Consider the following 10,405-nt stretch of genomic DNA (forward strand, 5'->3'; position numbering starts at 1 on the left):
GTTTCGAATCGCGAGAGGCCGTTTTTTCTTATTTCGTCGTTTTTTTCGTTAGGAAAAAAAAAGCTTTTGCAAATCACCCAAACTCCCACCATTCAGGCCCTTTCCTTTTGCCCCTCAGCAAAAGGGGCGTCACGGGCTCAGCCAATGGGAGGGGGCGAGGGGGAAGGAGGCCGAGGAGGAGGAGGAAGACGGAGGGGGGAAATGGCCGCCGCCGCCTCGCCTCAGCTCAGGCCTGGTGTCTCTCTGTGAGGCAGGAAGGCGGCGGATGGAGCCGGGAATGGAGAGACCGAGAGACAGGGGCCCGGCGGTGAGGTTTTGACGTCTGTGCGAAGCTAGGCAAGTGGGGTTTATATATCTGTGGAAGGTCCAGGGTGGGAGAAAGAACTCTTGTCTGTGGGAGGCAAGTGTGAATGTTGCAATTGGTCACCTTGATTAGCATTGAATAGCCTTGCAGCTTCAAAGCCTGGCTGCTTCCTACCTGGGGGAATCCTTTGTTGGGAGGTATTAGCTGGCCCTGATTGTTTCCTGTCTGGAATTCCCATTTTCTGGGTGTTGTTCTTTTACTGTCCTGATTTTAGCTTTTCTGTAGCTAAAAATGCATATAAAATTGATTCTATAGGGAGGATAAATGATTGGATTTCAACTCCTACAGCTTGGCTTTCTCTGGCAATAATGGTACCCATCTTGGATATTGTAAGGGATTTATTATTATTATTATTATTATTATTATTATTATTATTATTATTATTAGACCTTGCTCCCAGGAAGGTGCCTTCGCTGTGGCTCCCACCTTTCCACATATTCTCCACATTGTGTGTATGTGTATGTATATTATATATACATGAGCCCCGATGGCGAAGTGTGTTAAAGCACTGAGCTGCTGAACTTGCAGACCGAAAGGTCCCAGGTTCAAATCCCGGGAGCAGAGTGAGTGCCCGCTGTTAGCTCCAGCTTCTGCCAACCTAGCAGCTTGAAAACATGCCAATGTGAGTAGATCAATAGGTACCGCTCTGGCGGGAAGGTAATGGCACTCCATGTAGTCATGCCGGCCACATGACCTTGGAGGTGTCTATGGACAACACTGGCTCTTGGGCTTAGAAATGGAGATGAGCACCAACCCCCAGAGTCAGACATGACTGAACTTAACGTCAAGGGATACCTTTACCTTTACCTATACACACACACACACAAACACACACACACATATGCAGGGACTATATATATATATACACAGTATATATCACACACACACCAATTTAACAAAGTTTCAGCCACAAAAACAAAGTTTCTGAAGTAGAACAATGACTTTCACAGTAAAGACAACCCAATTTAACAGGAAATAAGACTTTCAAACCAGGAACAGATTTCTGCAATTATTAAAAAATGGTTTATTATAAAAGCTATGAAAATTCGCCAAAAATCAGAGGATAAGGGAAACGTTCCAAATTTTGGTGAGCTATCAGTGTTAAATGTGTTCTACCACTGTACCAAGTTTGAAGAAGATCACTCAAAAAATGAGGGTGGGAGAGTCCTGTAAAGTCCTCTCCCTCTGCTGTTTTTGGGAATTGCGCATGCGCGTCCGCCATTAACGAATTAATTTAGAAAATAACGAATTTTCGTTAATTTTGAAATTTTTTGGGGGCAAAATTCGGAAATACCTTCAAAAACGAAACGCTGCCCCCCTCTACTTTTGCAACGAGTTTAGAATCAAATTTTTCGTGGATCGATCAAGCCTAGTAAATACTGTAATTACAACAGAACATTACTGTGTATTGAACTACTTTTTCTGTCAAATTTGTTATATAACATGTTTTGGTGCTTAATTTGTAAAATCGTAACTTAATTTGATGTTTAATAGGCTTTTACTTAATCCCTCCTTATTATCCAAGATATTCGCTTATCCAAGCTTCTGCTGGCCCATTTAGCTTGGATAAGTGAGACTCTACTGTAGTAGTTTTCCACCTTGTCCCCTTCTCTATTTTATTCCTAATATTTTTTTTCACTTTCTGTTGTCTTGAGATGCAGCCTCCATAGGTGGCAGCATTACTCTATAGTTGAGTTCTGATGTTAAAAAGCAAAATTCCCTCAAATATGAAATGGTTGAAATACTCCTAGAGATTGTTTGGAATCTTGGCATTTATTGCTAAAGTGACTATCCATCAATACTGCTTGCATGCCGGGGATATTTGAAGATACGAGAACTTAAAATGTTGGTGCTAGGTGTTTCCTAAGCATAAAATATAGTAGGTATATATAAATACTATAAATTGATATGAACTGCATGCATGGCAGAAATTTTCATCTTGCTTTAGCAGAGTTGTTATCTGCATTCCTTCAGAAGGTTCACTTTTAGGTACTAGAAACTTTCTAATCTGTCATTGACAGTGAGAAGCACCATTCATTTTGTACATTTTTATCTGGTAAAGTGCACTCTTTGCTGTTGGGTTAGCTATTAGTGTGCATTATCTGATGGAGAAAAGAGAGTAAATACTTAAAAACTTGAAGTAATTCTCAGGTGGCTATTTCTAGTGGTAAGAAACATAATAGAGTGATATAATTATATAACATTTTGCCTTGTACAGGTCCTAGAAAAGGCAGTATTGAGACCATTACAAACAAACCAGAATTTACATTAGCTGTGACTAAGATTCTCCATTTTAAATGGAGAATAAAAAGGTTATAAAGGAACCTGTCTAGCATAAAAAATCTTAGAGATGAATTATACTTCTTTTTATAATTAAATATCTTCCAGAGCTCATAATGAGATACCGCCTGCAACATGTGTGCTCATTTAAAAATATTACTTCTGAAACACTGCAAAAATTGTTATTAGCGACAACAATAGTATCAGTATATTCCATCATAATAAAACCTGTCTGTTTCACAATTTTTTAGGTCACTGCAGAACTGTTTATCCTCATCTTTGGTGTTTAAACATGAAACACTGTCGCATATACACAGCTGCAGTCTAAATCACTGCTTCTTAAATGGATCCTGATCCCAAATGGGTCACATTAATTCAATGTTGGGATCATAAAAATTGGCAGCAGTAAAAGATTTCTGAATGTCACCCATTTACACAAATCTGTTAGCAACAACATGCAGTGCACTTTGCAGAAAATGCTTCAGAAAATGCTCCACAAAAAGGGAAAACAGCTTGTTTTGCAAGCCTTGGAAATGCTCATTTATTATCAGCAGATGTTTCGTTTTACCTATACCTATGTTATATACCTATATATCTGGGATCACATAGACATTTATCAGGTGAAAAGGGGTCACGGGTGGAATACCTTTTAAGAAGCCCTGGTCTAAATAACACAAACACAGAGGGTGTATAATTGTATTTCCTAGATTAGATCTAAGACACATGAAGGATGAGAAACATGTGGCCACCCATATACTGAATGTCAGCTCCTATCATCCTTGATCATTATCCAAGCTGGCTAGAAGTTGCAGTCCAATGTTATCCATCGGGCACAAACTCACTATTCCAATTTCACATGTATGCAGTCTTTGAAGCTGGAAAAGAAGCAGCTGCACTGAGTATTTTGATAGTATGATAAAGGACTAGTATACTTGTCTTGATGCTGGAGTCTAGGAGACCAGGTTTGAATTAGTCATTCAAACATGCAATCTTACAGGATGACTTTGGACAAGTTAATAATAATAATAATAATAATAATAATAATAATAATAATAATAATAATAATAACAATAATAATATAAACATTATTTGTATCCCGCCCCATCTCCCCAGAGGGACCTGAGGTGGCTTACAAGAAAACAACAATACAAACAAAGAACAACATAAAATATACAGCAAATAACTTAAATCAATACAAGTGAGCAAAAGAAATAAGGATAAAACATAAATAAAATTTAACATAAAACACATCAAATTGAAATAAAATAATAAACATAACAATGGATTATAAAGTTAAAACCACTATCAGCCTAAGAAAAAGACTGGCAAACCTCCTTTGAATAAATCTTGAGAAGAAAATTATATGACATGGACACCATATGTTGGATTTGTATTGAAGGCACATAATAACAGCAGCAGAGTTCCTACAAATACTGAGGGCATTACTGTGGAGCAGTGCTGGTCCATAGGCTTTCACTTGTTACTGAGATCCAGGGAACATTTTGAATAATAAAGCTCAGCAGAACATAACAAAAGGTTCATAATTTGTGAAGAACGACATATATATGTATTGATTTTGGATGAATAATAAAATATTGGCCTAGTAGTTCAGCATCAATAGAAGAGGGTCAACAAAAATGTCTAGATATTGGAGTGAGCATGCAGCAGAGTCGTTCTGGGATTGTGAAGGAAATCAAGTGAGCTTTTGCACTTTTATTAATGAAATAGAGGCTTCAGTGCTACAGGGGAAGTTCATTAATCCTGATGCACAATGTTAGGCCTTTGAAGCCCCTCCGAATCATGTTTTGTTGCAGAATGGTCAAACTGTGCAACCTATGAAGTAAGGCATTCTGCAGTATTGTTGCCTACATATTTGTAGACATATCCCCAAATTTTAATCACACACATATGCCCCCCCAACTAAACACACACACACACACACAAAATGGAATTAAACTACCACAAGGAATGTATTGATTTTTGGTCATCAGAATAGCTTTTAATAACCTTTCTATGATATTGGAATTTCTATTGGGGCTTTTGTGCTGATGGTAATTTGTTGCAAGGTAAAGGTTTTCCTCTGACATTAAGCCTAGTTGTCTCCAACTGTGGGGGGTGGTGCTCATCTCCATTTCTAAGCCAAAGAGCTGGCATTGTCCGTAGACATCTCCAAGGTCATGTTACTGACATGACTGCATGGAGTTCCGTTACCTTCTTGCTGGAGCGGTACCTATTGATCTACTCACATATGCATTTTTTTCGAATTGCTAGATAGGAAAGCTTGGAAAACATCATGATTCTGGGGAAAATGGAAGGAAAAAGAGAGAGAGGCCGACCAAGGGCAAGATGGATGGATGGTATCCTTGAAGTGACTGGGTCGACCTTGAAGGAACTGGGGGCGGCAACGGCCGACGGGGAACTCTGGCGTGGACTGGTCCATGATGTCACCAAGAGTCAGAAATGACTGAGTGAATGAAGAAGAGGTTGACAAGCTGGGGCTAAAAGCGGGAGCTCAACCCGCTCCCCAGATTTGAACTGCTGACCTTTTGGTCAGCAAGTTCAGCAGCTCAGTGGTTTAACCTTCTGTGCCCAAAGCAGAAATGACGTGCTCTCATTGCTAATACACTGACACCATGAGAAAAATTTCAATGATCTTTGGGGAGAGATACTGGAATTCAGTAGTTTTATTAGTGTAGGGTAGTATAGTTGTTTTGATGTTGGAGTCCAGGAGACCAGTTTTGAATCTTCATTTAAACATTCAAACTCACAGGATGACCTTGGGCAAGAAATATTATCAGCCTAAGAAAAAGACAGTGGCAAACCTCCTTTGAATAAATCTTGAGAAGAAAATGCTGTGACATGGCCACCATATGTTGGATTTGAAGTGAAGTCACATAATAACAGCAGCAGAGTTCCTTCAAACTACTGAGTGGTAGGAATTATCCCACAATTCAGAAATACAGGAATTTATCAAAAATCCCTGAATCATCCCACCACAGAGATATTGGTTTTATTCTCTCCTGCCTCCATTTCCCCTTGTGCTTTTTTTTCTTTAGATGAAACATGAATCTGCACACAAAACACTTACTTGAACCTACCCCATATTCCCCACAAGATGTTGAAACTGACTTTGAGAATCCTTAAGAAACCCCACAGCATACACATGGTGAGCTATCCCATCCTAATTCATGAAGGTGAATTTACGCAATTATAAAGGGAATGGTGTGAATATGCAGGTGGAATGCCTCCTGCTCATCTGCTCATCCCATCGGTTCCATTTGTGAATCTTAGGAACATTGACTCTCCATAATAGCCATGGTGATCTGAGTGCAGTGGGTGAAGGATCAGGTGCTTCTTCTTAAACCTTCTTGTAGAAGCTATAGCAGCTAATTAAAAGTTTCTGCAGGCAGCCAATTAGTTTGCCTTGTTGAAAAAAAGTACATTGGCTGGATTTCATGCCTCTTGAAAAATATTAACTGCTTGAAATTTAGGCAGAAGCTCTTCAGTTGACATGGGCTATTGCTTCCTCTCCTATCCCAAATTTGGCACAGTCTTTTGAGGCTCATCAGTACATATTGTGCCTTTCTATTAAGGCCGTAAGCCATTTGCACCACTGTTGAATTACCCATTCATGGGAGAATCTCAACAGAGCTACAGAGAATTCTGACTCCTTCCATCCTGTTTTAGGGATGCCTCAGGGAAATAAAACAAGCCACTGTCAGCTCTCATAGCCTTTCACAGGTCTTGCTGCCTGCCCAGTACAAGCTGGAGAAAGAAGGTGAGAATAAGCACACAAATGACAAGGGTGGGGAATGGGTGGAAGCCATGTGGTCCTCTAGATGATGTTGGATTGCCACTTCCAGCATTTTTCACTGTTAGTTAGGACAACTGGGAGTTGCTAAAGAAGAGTACCTGGAGGGCCTCGTGATTTTCATCCCTGGGCTAAGTACTTGTATCAAATTGTGATGCACAAGTGCTGAGTGTACAATGCAAATGAGTCATGTCCAATGTATCAGGAAAATAGTACTCTAGAGCAGAGATGGGAATCCTATAGCTCCACAGATATTTCTGAACTGCGATCCCCAGGCCCCTTTACCATTGACTATGCTGACTTTATCTGATGGGACTTGCAGTCAACACCATAGAGAAGGCCACATCTTTTCTGTTGTTCTGAAATGCATGTGGTATCTGTACACACATTTTCTTCCAGCTTTATGGGAATAGTAGAAGGGTGGATGATGCTCATTTCTGAGTAGAAGGAGGATTCTCAAAATCCCTGAGAATGATGGTAACTGTCTATACCAGTATATCATTTCAGTTATTGTTACTAACACTGAGATTTGCTATGATACTGTAATGAAACTGACAGTGTGACAACCTTTGGTAGCATTCAGTAGTATTTAATCCTACCTACATAAGTAGAGAAAAATATACCTATGCAAATGGGATACAACTGTGCATTTAGAACTCATTTCTGTGCTCATGAACTGTTCTGGTCAGAGCACCCCCATTTTCATCTGTGCCTCTTAAGCTCTGTCCTAGGTCACTGCAGGACCATGTGATATATTCTTCAGCATTTGCACTCTGGCTGCTTTGACAATGTAGAACTTCCTTTGAACTTCTCCCAAGAAGAAACTGCTATGGATCTTGGCTATGGCGCATGTGGCAGTTTAAGTTCCGTGTTGTCCACTATTTTCTTCCCATTATTTTTCATGTAGCTGCCAAGCGTATATGTATATGTTCTACATTAAAAAAAGAATACAAGAACTATCCAAGTTGTAATATTCATGAAAGGTTTCATACCAAAACCCATGTAAGATTAATTGCTCAGGTAACATCAAAACCACCAGCTTCTACAGCTACTTGTTGGCAGGCTGTGTTTAAGGAGCAAACTTGTAAAAATTGTCCAAGAATCTTGTTCATCTAGGCTTACGGAATCAACACATTGATGAGGTCCTCTTGATCGATTTGCCAGCCTCCATGGCAAACCGGCAGGACAGCGGGGCAATTCCGGTCAGGGTAATTTTCAAGTGTAGGCAAACAGAATTTTGGCACCACCCCCAACCAATCACTGAAAAATAAAAGCGTTGGATAAGCGAAAATGTTAAATAATAAGGAGGGATTAAGGAAAAGCCTTTTAAACATCAAATTACATTATGATTTTACAAATTAAGCACCAAAAACATCATGTTTTACAACAAATTGACAGAAAAAGCAGTTCAATACATGGTAATGTTATGTAAGAATTACTATATTTGCGAATTTAGCATCAAACATGGAACTGGGATATAGGGCAGTGTGGACTCAGATAACCCAGTTCAAAGCAGATATTCTGCCTTGATATTCTGGGTTATATAGCTGTGTGGAAGAGCACTGAGGGTCCCTCCACACAGCCATATAAACCAGAGTATCAAGGCAAATAATTAAAAGGCCACTGAAAGGGAATCTGGACAGTAAATAAAATCAGGATATTAAATAAAGAACACCACTCAGAAAACAAAGGAATTCCAGACAGGAAACAATCAGGGCCAGCTAACACATCCCAACAATGGATTCCCCCAGGCAGGAAGCAGACAGGCTTTGAAGTTGCAAAGCCATTCAATGCTAATCAAGGTGGCCACTTACAACATTCACACTTGCCTCAAGGACTGACATTCCACATATAAATAAACCCCAATTGCCTGGTTTCCAAGAGACCTCAAGAGCTGTCTCAACTGTGCCCCCCAAACGATGGCGCCTGAGGCAACTGCCTAAATTGCCTTATGGTTGAACTGCCCCTGATCCCGGTGCTCTACGCCCCTCTGGCAGTGAAGCTTCCTCATCACACCTGGGGAAGCATCACCGTGTGGCTTCCCCCTGTGCTGGCCCCATGATTCCTTATGGAACATGGAAGGCCTCCTGTATTCTGGTCACCCCAGTTCACTGACAGAGCCCTGCTGGAAGTCAGCCTGCCTCATGTGATGTGCGGTGTGGGGCTCCATTGATCAAATGTGCTACAAGTGTTCTAGGATGTGATGAGATCATATTTGTGTGATGAGATCGTATTTGAGGGATAACATAGTATTTTCCAATAGGCTTTCCTGATATTACAAGATGCATTTTCATTGATAAATGAAAATACCAGTAGCTATAAGTCAGTTTATTCATTTAGATTTGGTTTGACTTTTATTTCTTGGATGGTTTTTATTGATAGTCTAGCAAAAGCCTGGCTCTATGAATAAGTGATGTAAGGTACCTATCCTACAGGCATTTATAATCCACCCCTCCATGCTCCACTGAGTTCATCCTGCTGTAATGCAATATCCACCGATTTTTATAAGCTGTTGTGTTTTACAATTAACAGAGTCTGCTGTGCATGTCTTTTAATGCACAGCTAGTCATGAGCTGAATACTCAACCATTCACTGCTGTGAGCACTGTACATCACAGTAATAGAAAAACATGATCAAGCATGAAATCCTATAAGCATACTTCTGCTGTTCTATAAAACACAAGCAAATGACTCTGATCATATTTTGTTCCTTTCATAAAAACATTTTAGCGCCGATGTGATATAACCAAGACCTTGACTTGGATGAAAGATGACTGCATGTATCTTTGTGTTTTAACAAAATATTAACAAGTTTGCAAGTGGTAGACTGCATATACAAGTTGCATTCTCCTCTCTCCCTGCTTCTTTGTTATAGCCCTATAGTCAAAGGACCATAAGACAGGTGAAGGGAGAAGGTCTAATGATGCAAAAACAAAGTTTAGGGGCCAGTAATCCAGGAGCAAGTAGTAGGAATTGTCTCCTGCAATAGTTGCTGCCGTTCTCCTCTAACCCATTATATGAAAAGAACAGCTTTTAGGAGCCCCCGTGATGCTGAATTTGCAGACTGAAAGGTTGCCGGTTCAAATCCAAGGAGCTGGGTAAGCTCCCACTGTTAGCCCCAGCTTCTGCCATCCTAGCAGTTTGAAAACATGCAAATGTGAGTAAATCACATGGAAGGGAAGGTAATGGTGCTCCATGCAGTCATGCTGGCCACATGACCTTGGAGGTGTCTACGGACAATGCTGGCTCTTCGGCTTAGAAATGGAGATGAACACCAACCCCCAGAGTTGGACACAACTGGACGTAATGTCAGGGGAAACCTTTACTTTTACCTTAGAAATACAGTGTAGACATCTAAAGGAAACAGTAATTGTTGTGTGACTTCAGGTCATTTCTGAGTTATAGCATCTCTAAGGTGAACCTATCATGGGGTTGCCCTGGCAAGATGTAGTCAGAAGGAGTTTTACTATTCTGTGTTAGGCAGTAAATTTTCTGTCTGTCAATACACCACCAGGAATTAAGGTGCTAGGAATAGAGTTGTTAGGCACTTCCTCCTTGAAAGTGGTGAGGAAAAAAATCATGTGGTTGCAATATGTAAGTGCATCCTACAGAAGGGGAATGAACACCACTGAACAAATGTGGTGGCTTGATGCAACCTCAAAACCCTGCACAACATAAAAACTGTAGTTCGGTTTGTGAATATTTCCATAATGCCTCCAGCAATGTAATAATGTATGCACAATCTGAAGAGAAAAATACAGAGTAGCTTTCAAACTTATTTTGGTGGGATGGAAACTGGTTTTGGACACTGCGTGGCCTTTAGGATGATCGTGAAATGGTTTATCTCAGGTCAGGATAAGAAAAGGGTAGAAACTGACAAGTAACCCATAGAAAGAAAAGTCACTTATTCAAGAAGACAAACGTATTGAAGGAGACTATAGAAATGTATAG

This window comes from Anolis carolinensis, chromosome 1, assembly GCF_035594765.1.
Source record: "Anolis carolinensis isolate JA03-04 chromosome 1, rAnoCar3.1.pri, whole genome shotgun sequence".
NCBI lineage: Eukaryota > Metazoa > Chordata > Lepidosauria > Squamata > Dactyloidae > Anolis > Anolis carolinensis.